Below are 12,534 nucleotides of genomic sequence, written 5' to 3' on the forward strand. Positions count from 1 at the left end.
CCCCTGATGAGGCCAGAAAGCCTGCCAAATTTCAAGGAGATAAGTGCAGAGGTTTGGGAGAATTGCACTTCAAGCTGCAGACAAGCAAAACTTGTGCCATGGGTGACACTGTGTGTGTTGAGGTGCAGCAGGGTGAAAGCTGCAGGGATGGTAGCCCCTGCTGCAGCCACGAAGCCTGCCAGCTGCCAAGGTGCAGGGCTTCAGGGGGAACTGCAACCCAAATTCTTGAAAGCAAAATTCATGTCACGTCTATGTGTTACACCACAGGGGGGTGAAAAATGAAGGGGTGGTGACCCCTGGTGAGGCCAGAAAGCCTGCCAAGTTTCAAGAATATACATGCAGGGGTTTTGGGGGGAACTGAACCTCAAGCTGCAGACAGGCAAAACTTGTGACATAGACGACCCTGTGCGTGTTAAGGCTCAGTGGGCTGAAAACTGCAGCGGTGGTGGCCCCTGCTCTGCCCATGAAGCCTGGCAGCTGTCAAGGAGATAGGTGCAGGGGGAGTCTGGCTTCTGGGACTCTGCACCTCTGGCTGCTGACAGGCAAAACTCGTGACATGGGTGACATTGTGTGAGTTAAGGCACAGCAGGGTGAAAGCTTCAGGCCTACTAGCCCCTGCTGCGGCCACGAAGCCTGCCAGTTGTCAAGGAGATAGGTGCAGTGGGGTTCTGGGGCCCTGCACCCCTAGCTGCTGACAGACAAAGGTCGTGACATGGGTGCTTGTGCAACTGACTGCCTCTGTCTTAGGGTAGTTGATTGTCTGTAGTGATTATTTCCTCTCCTTAGTCTGTGGTTTTGTAGGTGTTAATTCTTGCTTGTTAACTCATTATGTAGTAGCTAGGTACTGTGTATTGAGCCTGGTCCCTGAGTGAATCATGATTGATTGGTAACTGGTAACACAGTAGCTTAGCAGCCAGGCCTGCAGTAGTCCCCCTCACCATACCCCAAGACAGAGACAGTTGCACAAGCACCCATGTCACGAGTTTTGCCTGTCAGCAGCTAGAGGTGCAGGGCCCCAGAACCCAGAAGCCCTGCACCTATCTCCTTGACAGCTGGCAGCCTTTGTGGCTGCAGCGGGGGCCACCATCCCTTCAGCTTTCACCCTGCTGCACCTTAACACACACAGAGTTATCCATGTCACAAGTTTTGCTTGTCTGCAGGTTGAGGTGCAGTTCCCCCCGAACCCCTGCACCAATATTCTTGAAACATGACAGACTTCATGCTCTCAGCAGAGGCTACCACCCCTGCAAGTTTAATCCAAATCAGACAAAAACCAACAAAGTTATAGATATTTCATTGATTCCCCATTATACCCTATGACCGGATCTCCGAGGCAGCTCCAAAGCTTCAGAGCCACTTTGGCCGGATCAAAGTGGGAAACTGATCCGGAGTTCTGGATTGGATCCCTGGCATCTGAAGTGGCTGGATCTGAAGCCAAATTGAGTATCTGCTTACTCACACAGGCCTACTAATCAGTTATTCCAGTGCATCTCATGGGGTGATGTTTGATTCAACAAAACACTTGTGAAGAAAGCCAACAATCTAATCTTTCCAAATGTGCAAGACTTGATATGCCCTCTCTCCACATCCTGAAAAGAAAATGGTCTGGAAAGTGGGTGAAGACCAATTCAAACACCTTTATCTTTTGTAAATAGAGTTTTACATGTATCATCAGTGACACATCTGCAGTTTATGCCAATTCCTTTACTGAAAAAGTCACTGAGATGGAGACATGAGAAATAAAATATATGTGGCCTGGAAGAGCACCATGGTATCAGTTCCTCATTGGTACAGCTGTGTTCTCTTCAGTTCATTTCAACCACACATCCAGAAGATGAACAATAAGTTTTTTTTCCTTCCTTTTTCCTCTTCTCTGTAGCAGGTTTACCTTTTCAGGGCTTGGGTTGAGTCCCAGGCTCGAGGGTCTGCTGTTTGATTGGTGGAGCCCACCAATCTGGAGGCAGCACAAGGGAAGCAATGCCCTGTCCTTTTCCAAAGGGAGGGGGCAAGGAGCAGCTGGACCTGAATTGTAACTGCACCAACCAGGTCCGGAGAACTTTGGGGGTGAAGCCCCTGAAGAGTATAAAAGGGGAGTGTGATCAGCAGGCTGGGGAGAGATGATGAGGGACGGGGAGGAGAGAGGAGCTCCAGAGATGTCCATCCTCGGGACCCTGCTTGAGCTTCAGTGGTGCACAGATTGGTGCATGGGGATTAGGCTCTAGGAGCCACTTGAGGCGGCTTGAGCCTGCGAATCTAGCAAGTGGCTGGGCAGTCGATGTGCAGATTGGCACATGGAGAGCTGGCCCTGGGAGCAGCTTAAGGTTGCTCAGGCCTCACCCAGTGCACAGGTCAGCGCATGGAGAACTGCCTTGGAAGCAGCTTGTGGCTGCTTATGTTAGCCCTGGCCCTAGGCTGAGTGAGGGAGCCCTGCAGCGTGGCTCCACTTTTAACTAAAAGAGCCCCGGTGCCCAGAGCAGGGCCCGGGAAATGGGAGAACCCCTGGTGTGAGACCGGGCAATCAGATCCAGCAAGGGCCTGCCTCCCATGAGAGAGAGTGAGCGAGCCCTGGGTGCCCAGTGCAGGGTGCTGGGCCATCAGGGAGAGCCGAAGGCACTGCTGGGGAGAAGCTCTTGTGGGATCAGCCACCAAGGGACGAGCCTTGACTTCTCCAGAGAGGAAACATGCGTTACTGGGGAAGTGGGCCCCGCAGGGGAGGCTGACATGGGTGAGGAGGGTCTGCCACCTCCACCCTCCATTGCAGGAGGGGTGTGTCCACCTCCCAGGACCCTAAAGGGGAGGCGCTTCAGGGAAACCCCTCAGGGAGGTGCTGAGTGCATTCCCTATTTTGGGGTTGTCATGTTAAGGGCTATATAGCTAGGGGTATTTTTAAAGGGGTTTATATGATTTATGTGTTTTAATGTCTCAGTGTGTATATTGATATTGTTATTTGTGAAGGTTTAAAGAAATATTATGGTTAATTTACTTGGGTTATATAGCTTAATATCCCTATGTGTTAATTGTGTTGTATAGGTTGTAAGTTATTTGGTTCATATTTGGTATTATATGTGAATTGTGGAATATTATACATAGTGCTTCTCCTCCTTCCCTTTTATGATATGGCACTGCTGATTAGTATTTATAGTCTCATGTATACAAGAGGGCCTAAGAGAGTCAGTTTCACATAGCTATCTCTATTCCAGACAGTTATTATACATGAGTGAAGTGGATTTCAAACCCTGTTCCTCTGAGGCCTGATTCCTCTGGGGCCCATTGAAGTCTTTCCCATGAGCCATGTCTATGAAGCCAGATTCAAGTTCTTTAAAATACTATATTTACCCAAATCCAAGATGACTTTGAATTTAGGATATCCCACCTCCGCCAATAATTAGATTCTATACACGGAAAATTTATAAACAGGTTATAATTTTCCATGTATAAAATCCAATTATTGGAGGGTCATCTGAAATTTGCCCCCACTCTCACACCCACCACTGCAATAGGGCAAGCAGCAGCAAAGGGGAAGGTGCTTTGGGGGGAGAGGGATTCAGGGAGTGAGGGAGTCAAGTGGCCTGAACCTTGCCTCTTGCCCTTACACACCTTGCTCCCTCAATACTTGCATCCCCTTGTGCCTGTCCCTCACCACCCATATCTGTCCCCCCTGCAGTGCCTATGCTACCTGTACTTGCTCCCCCTGCAGCCTGGCTCCACCCATGCCTGTGCCTGCCACCCCACTACCTGCATCCTCCCCTGAACCTGCCCCCCGTGGTGTCTGCATCTCCCTGCCAGTTTCCCTTTCCAAATCGGTTCCCCTTGCTGCCTGTTCCCCATGCTGCTTACCTGCAATCACTGCTCTGGTTCTAGTCCTGCTCCAGCCCAGAGCTCAGAGCACATGCTGGCTCTAGTTCCCTCCTGGCCATGAAGCAGCAGTTGTGCTGGTGGCAGCCTGGCTCTTGCTCCAGCCCAAAGCTAGAGCTAGAGCTGGGGCCTTTTGCCTGGCTGGATGGGGGCTGGAATCACCATATGCTCTGTGTCCTGGGCTGGAGTGGAGTTAGGGCTGCAGCCAGAAATGTGACGGAGGGTAAGTGGAGGTAGGGGAGGAGGTGGGGGCAGAAGCTATGGAAGTCAAGTGGCAGGGGGACAATGGCTGTGGCTTTGACCCCAAACCTTGATAGAAGTAATGTAGTACTATGGGGACTAAGAGAAAAATAACTTATTAAAAGCCTATTTAGGTGCCTACACTCCCTTTGAAATCAATAGGAGTTAGGCATCTTTTGGAAGCTGGTCCTCATGGTCCTTGTTCCAAAATAGAAACCCACAAGATCTTCCAGAGAGTTTCATCAGCCACTGTCATGCTCAGGAGGATGCCAGCTGAGCTGTTCATTTTCTAGGCTACTTTCATGATAAGCTCTGCAGTCTTCTTGCTTTCAACCCCCTCCCCCCAATGGAAGAATGGCTATACATAGGTTCAAACCTGAGGAAGATCAGCTGATACCCACAAGCTTATCCAACAGCTCTTCTAAGTAGACAGTTGGTACAGTGAAAGATCACAAAGAGCCCTGCCTCTCGACATTTCCTGGGCCATCATAGCTCTGCAAATATCCCAATCCTCCTATAAGTTGGACACAATTAAAAATACAAAACCACTTTGTCTGTTGGCATATGAGACAGAGTTTCTGTTGTGTTGGCTTTGGATACATTCCAGCTCCTTCAGTTTCTGTCATCAGCTCAATAGGAAGAGAGTGTTTTCACTTGAAGTCACCACCCAATTTTTCTCTGTGCAATGTTTTGTCATTTTATTTATAGCCCAGACAGCTTAGTTCCTTGCTGTGTGTCCTTTGGTCAAATCAGCCCCTCTGTTGTAATGCCAGACTCCATGTGGGTGACACACCAGGCCTTTCAAATGTATGGAGTAAGAGAACAGGACAGCAGTGAAAGTCTACATCCTGACCTATGTCTTCACTGCAACCGTACTGGAATGATCTGCCCTCCAGTCTCGGTCAAGGGGGAGCAGCCACAGTGAGAAATAACAATCAAGTTGTCACATCCACATTAGTGGATTAGTGCTAGTGTGTGGTGCTGAGATTTCTTGGGGCATATCCCATAGCTTTTAACACCTGCATTCAGTTGAGTCTCCCTATGAATTCTCTTGTGGTGTATTATGGGAGAATTTCTCTGATATTCTAGCCAAATAGGTAGCAGTCTGTGAGATAGTGCTCATGCTAAGCAAGGCCTAGCATAATTACCAACGCACTAGAACTCCCAGAATGCTTCAAGGAGGTTGAGAAGTCAACGGTTGACATTCTGGTAATCATTATCTGACCCTTGAATAAGAATGCTGACAGTCTGATAAAAATTGCAAGCATGCAGCTTCTATTGCGAACTACGGAAACTGCATGGCTAAACCGCAATGACGAAAGATAACCGCTTATTATTGAACCAGTCTGGAAAATATTATAATATAGATGGGTTAACTAGTAACCAATAGAGGTAAGAATTAGAAATGCATATGTATGTGTGTTATCATATATAAGTAATAGAAAAAGTATGTTAGAGGCCTCACTCAGAGCAGAGTGCGGACAGTTTTGTATCTTTTGTCTTAAAAAAGATAAGGGACTCCTTTTACCTAAGCTGTTGACCAGTTCTGAGACTACTGAATCGGGCAGCCGCACCTAGCCTTCGGGTTAGAAAGCAAGGGCCTGATTTGGGAACCTCGTGAACCAACAGACCTCCTTAGTTTATGACTTTGTGAAACAATAAAAGTTTTAAATTGAACATCCAGGTCTGAGCCTGTGCTTAATTCAGTCCTTATATAATTCGGCACAAACTCACACACAGTCCAGTGCAATAGATGCTTTGGAAACCTAGAATATTTAAACACTATTATATCAAGACATAAGAGATGCCATAAACTCATGGAAAATCAAAGACTATTGTATTATTATTATAATTATGATATACATCTTTATAAGTTTGCTAACAATTGTATCCTTTTCTAAATGAGTCAGATAAGGGATGTTTCTGGAAGGAACTAAGTCACTGGGGGATAACTGATGCAAATTCCCAATGCTGGATCAAGGCATGTATTCTTCCTTTTGATACTATGCTTCCTGGGGAACTAGGAACTACTGGACTTACCTGGCAATATAAAGTAATTGGAATGGTATAAAGTGATGGCCCTGATTTGGTAAGAGGGCCAAGAATCTCCCTCCTATCCACTTAATCAAAGAACTAACATGGGACTGGGGCCAAGAGATAGAGGGTCTGAGAGAAAGTCTGATATTCTTTGGTTTTATCAGAGGCTCCCTGCAGAAGCTGGTGATTATATGATGATAGGCATGCATATAATCTGATTTTTGTTTTATATCTGGCTGTGTCTGCAGTGCTTCCACTCTGACCAGGTTGTTCTGGGAGTTCTTGTGAGGAATAAGCATGTACATTTTGAAGCTTTTTGTTCTGGTATTAGCCTCCACAGCAAAATGAATATACAGCAATGCTATGAATTGATGCTCCTATGATTGAGAAATAAAGCTTGCGCACAATATCCCGTCACTTCCTTGTTTTTGCCTGCTGTAGGGAAATAGTTTGAAGAAATTCCTGTCACCCACATAAGGAATGTTGGGAGCCCTTCTGTAAACAAGGTCCATGAATGGCCATCTTCTAGAGATGGTATCTACTAAAACTGCTATCAATATATCTATTGTGGCAAGTTAACTATGCTTGTGCATCCACTTCAAGGTCTCTTGGCGTTTCTGGAGCGGCATCAAGGCGCCTCCATGTAAATGAGATTCAGACCCTGAATTACTAAATTACAGTCAGCTGGCTGAACTTTGCCTTCGAAGGACCTGGTTCAACAAGTGTAGGGTACTTTAATTTCCAAAACAGGCTAACTGAGAATTCAAGTTTAATATCCAAATAGGGAATTCTTGGGAATGAAGAATCTTTATCAGTATCATGTTGCCAAGACACACCTGAATAACAAAGAACTCTCTCAGTTGTGCAGCTTGACTCACTGTAGTTACAGACTCCAGTTTTTATATTGCATTGTGGTGATATGATACAATACAAAATCTTAACAGTATTCTGCGCCTTATTGTCTATTGTACTAAATTTGTTTTAGGTAACTTCAGCATTGCAAAAGGCTAATGAGTGGATGTAAATGACATTGGTATTCACTTGGAAGCAGTGGAAAGGGGGTTTAGCATCACTGAGAATCAGGTTCACGCCATTTTTGATGTATTGGGAATAGACTTCCTCAGCACTGTGCAAGGTCTCACTGTGCCCAAGTGTCTTCCTCTGTCTGGCAAAACAATGTCAGGAGATATTGGAGTTCATGGGAGGGCAACATTCTTTGTCCTTCATATCCTGACTTTTGATAAGTCATTTTACTCATAACCTCAAAAGTATTTCAGCATTAGCTGTACACAACAGGAATGCCAAGGTACACAGTGGCTGGTAAAGGACTGAAGATAACCTGGTTTGTAACGAATTAGCATTGGAACTAGCAGAATATTGGGCAGAGTTGGAGCTGAGTGGATTGCATATTTTTTCGAAGACCCTTAGCACTTACCTAGGATCCAGACCAGTAAGGGTAAGGTTTTGTGGTTCTGCACTGCTAGTCTCTAGGGGCCTGATTCACCATGGCCTTGCCCCTTGTGTAGCCATTTGAATTTCCACAAAGCAGGTGCAGTACCCCAGCCCAGAGGTATGCAAATGAAAACTTCTGATTTGCACGGGTGTTAATAACTGCACAAGAGATGAGGCAGAAGTGACTCAGGCCAAGCGGAAGTTTTACCAGCAAGTTCAACTGTGCAGGACTTTGTCCTCTTTTTAGGGTCTCAGAAGGTAGCAAAATGGTACCAAATGCTTAGGATGCCCTGAAAGAAACACGAGGAGTTGCCCATTCTCATCCTGAACATAAATAAGGCAGATCACATGCAGGGCAGAGGATTTTCCATACGATTGTTTTTTATCAAGCTGCGCTTGCTACTTAGAACTCTTCTCACATGGTCATATCCAAATCCTGCTGAAATCAAGGCCTGTCTCTTCAATGGATGTTGGCTCAGCTCTTATAAATCTAGAACAAAGAGAAGTTAGCACTTAGTTCTGGAGGCTATAACCCTGATTCTCAAACAAGGATTTTCATGCAGATGATCTGATCATTCTCCATACAGTCAAGCTGCAAGAGCTGGTTTTGGCTCATACCATAAGACCCTGATGTGGAAAACCAAACAAAATCAGGAATTTTATTAGATTCTCTTCTCCAACACTGATCTTGCTCTGTCCACACAGAAAAAAATGTTTAAATCATAGACTATTAATCCAAAGAACTTCCAAGATTCTAAGGCAGAATTTATGATCTATTATATAGTTTTTTCTTTGGGAAAGGACAATGTGTTTACACAAGTTCAATTAGCATTAAAACCAGTGTAAAAAAAAAACCCCAACGCTTCAGACACCACAAACTCCTAAACCAAGGTAAAACTTTACCAGGGTATTACATGGGTTTTGGTTTCATTTCTCTATGTCTATCCTTGGGGTAGCCATCTGCTAAAGTCAAGCATGCTATTACACACTCCTCCACTACCTGGCAGCAAGGTACCATAATAGCCACTCACTTTATGGAGTTACTTTGTGGTAGCTACATGTTTGTCCATTCCTAATCCTGGAGTATGGTACACTGGTGTTCAAAACTGGTGTAAATTACACCAGGGCATGTGTTCATTTGTCCATACCCCTAATTTTCAGATGCATGCCATTGCAAAACATAATAGATCTATAACAGTTTAGGCTGGAATTTTCAAAACAGACTAAGTAAATGAATTGTGCACCAATGTAAGTGGGTGCCTAATTCCCTTAGACTCTTTTAAAATCTCATTCTTAATATGTTTTTGGCAGTCGCATGCAAAATTTACTAAGGTGTGATTTTCAAAGCCCCTAAGTGACATAGGAGCACAACTCCTTCTCTCTTTCAATAGGCTTGTGCTTCTAAATCACTTGCACACTTTTAAAAGTCTCACCCTCAGTGCACTAGTTAAAAACAATCCTGTGGATACTTTTATCCGAAAATAGAGAGGGCCTGGATATGCAGTCATTACTCTTCTCATCAAAATGTATGTCCTAGCCTGAAAAATCATAGCCTTTTCTTTAAAAAATTAGATAAAAAATAAATAATAAGAGTTGATTCCCATTTCTGGCTTTTTTTGAAATCTGTCAGATTCAATTTTCCAATGATGAGAACTGGAAATATCCTATTATTTTACATAAAAATTAAGAATCTCACCTAGTAACATGAATCCTAAGGCTGGAGCCTTAAGAAAAGCAACAGGTATGATGAGACTTAAAGACTGTACAACATGAACATAAACAATCCTGGATAGAAAGCTGTGGGCCAGATTTCTACCTGGTGCAAATTGAGCCTGTGCCATTCAAGTCAAAGGAAGCAGGCTTGCTTTCATCAGCCATGGCTCTGTCCCTGGGTTCTGCTTCAAGTAACCACAAAGTGTTCTTATGCAACTTCCTATTGGCATTCAGTCCTGCTGAAATTGCTTGATATTTTTATATTGTCATGTTCAAGTGCTATAGAGAAGCAAAGGTTTGAAATGAAAGGGCATCATCAGTGTTCCTAAATAGGCTGACTATATGTATCAGGAGCACTGTATTCTGGATGACCCAATTTTCACCAAAACAGGGGATTTATATGAAAAACAGACAAGAAAAAGACAGGGAAAAAAACCTCTCCATGACTTGCTTCTCTATTTATAACACATCAGCCTTCTAATATTAACCTCCTGGTTTTCAAAATCAACAAACAAACAAAAAACCAAAACTGTGACACATTCGCATAAGCAACCAAAGGTCAAAGAAAACTATTAGAAACATCCGCTATCAACCTTCCTTTGACAGAAGAATGACAGTGACATTTTAGATGTCTTAGACTGAAATAAAATGAAAAGGCTGCTCTTCTCATGGACAGTTGACATGTCTTGTAATAACTTTGCAGACAGCACAGTAGTATGATTAATCAGCCTTCATAAAGGAAAAGAAGTGTGTCTGGAGGAAATGTATTTCTATACGTCTGACTCAGACTGTAAGGAATATACCATCAACTGTATATGGTGGGTTAAGGCAACTGAGGAAAAACATCAGTAGAAAAAATAGGGTTTAAGCAAAACTATCTCCTACATGTTTTCTAGAACTGTGGAGATTTTTTACATGAAAAGCATGGAAAATTCTCAGGCTCAACTCTGTTATGTTTTGGAGTAGAGATGAATGAAAAATACTGTCATTTTTTTTCTGGAAAATCTTCAAATAATGTTGTCATTATTTGAATAACTGATAACTGTTTTATTTCCAGTTTAAAGTTTTAGTTTTTCAGGTTTCTTTTTTTCTGTCCACATTCTCAGCTTCTTTTCCCCTAATCTTTCCATTTTGCCATGGAAAATGGGGAGGAAAAAGAGAGACTAAAAGAGACAAATAAAGTACTGAACAATTAAATTAATCATGAAAACTGAATTTTTCATTTAATCAAAAATGAACATTATCATTTTCTATGGAAGACTATTTTTTTACCAGAAAAAAGCATTTTGGACTAAAAATGCTGACCCAGTTCATCTTGAAGCTATGTTTTGCTCTACTGAAGATCTGAAAATCGAATGGAAAATGTTCAGTTAGAAGAAGAGCACAGATGATTTTGTTTTTGCTTTTTGGAATATCTGTATTTCCCACTATTGGTGATATTTCTTTTCTCCTGAGATTTATTGTGAGCATATTTTAAGCGCATAAAAGAATATTAATGGGAATGTTTATGGAACTGTTTTCTTTCAAAGCAAAGAAGAATACATAAGAAGGCTACATTGATGACAAAAATGATGAGCAAATTATGTCCCTGTTGGTTATCATTTCAAGTGAATGCCTGATACTTGACTTGTAAATGTGCATTTCTTGGGCTTAGTCCTCCATTATGTTGCATACAAGGGGATCAGCTGAAGATATGCACATATGCAATATGCAAATGCAATATGCATATGTGCAAAGTGCACATAAAGTATTGTACCATTGTGCATCCAATTTGTCTTCATTTTATACAGGTATGGCGGACTACAGAAGGTCAGAGCAATGAAAAATTAAGCCCCAGAGATTCTCTATTCAGAGTTCAAGGTTAGGGCATGGCTGGCTATCATGTCCTAGCCTTACCAAGACCTTTTTCCCAGGCCTGATTTACATTTACTTCATTGGCATATCTGATGCTATACTACATCTGCAATAAGACTATGTCATGGTCAGGTAGCAATCTTGACCTAACCACAACCTCTTTCCTAACCCAGGCAAATCCACTGAGTTAAAATAAAATCATCTAAGCATTTCTCTTGCAGAATTAGTGGCCAGATATTTCAAGGCAAATAAATGCCCAAATCCCACTGAAAGCTGATATTAAAGATGCCTGCATTTATATTCACTTAGTCAAAATTTGAATTTTCAAGACCAGAAAAGTCCCACATAAAAATGTTGACCGGCCTTAGTCATAGAATCATAGAATCATAGGAAGAAAGACCAGAAGGGACCTGTAAGATCATCAAGTCCAGTCCCCTGCCATGAGCAGGAGGTAATTGGGCTCAAAGAAGCTTAATGAGGTGCTTGTCCTGCCTCCTCTTGAACACCTTCAGGGATGGCGACTGCACCACCTCTGCTGGGAGTGCGTTCCAGATTCTAGTTACTCATACGGAAAAGAAGTTTTCCCTTATGTCTAGCCTAAACTTTTCCTCAACTAACTTGTGCCCATTGGACCTCATCCTCCCGGGGGGTGCTTTTCTGAAAAGTTTCTCTCCCAGATCCTGGTGTTCTCCCTTGACATATTTGTAGGCGACTATCAAGTCACCCCTCAGCCTTCTTTTACTCAGACTGAACAAACCTAGATCCCAAAGTATCTCCTCACAAGGCCTATCTCCCAGGCCCTTGATCACATGGGTGGCCTTTCTCTGCACCCTTTTGAGCTTGTCCACATCTTTATTGAAGTGCAATGCCCTGAACTGGACACAGTATTCCAGCTGTGGCCTCACCAATGCTGAATAGAGGGGGAGGAACACCTCTCTGGATCTATTGGTGACACATCTCTTATATTGACACAAATATATTCTTTATTGACACATAGTGTCAATAAAATGAGAACTGGATGGGATTCAACACCAACAAGTGCAAGGTGCTGCACTTGGGGAGGAAGAACCAGCACTATACCTACAGGCTGGGGAACTCCCTTCTTGTCAGTGCAGAGGCAGAAAAGGATCTTGGAGTCATCATTGATGCCAAGATGAACATGGGCCGGCAGTGTGGGGATGCAGTCAGAAAGGCCAACCACACCTTGTCATGCATCCACAGATGCATCTCAAGCAGATCCAAGGAGGTGATCCTCCCCCTCTATGCGGCACTGGTCAGGCCACAGCTGGAGTACTGCGTCCAGTTCTGGGCGCTGCACTTCAGGAGGGATGTGGACAACATGAAGAGGGTCCAGAGGAGGGCCACCCGCATGATCTGGGGACA

This window comes from Gavialis gangeticus, unplaced genomic scaffold (assembly GCF_001723915.1).
Source record: "Gavialis gangeticus isolate Ggan-Ray unplaced genomic scaffold, GavGan_comp1, whole genome shotgun sequence".
Taxonomy (NCBI): domain Eukaryota; kingdom Metazoa; phylum Chordata; order Crocodylia; family Gavialidae; genus Gavialis; species Gavialis gangeticus.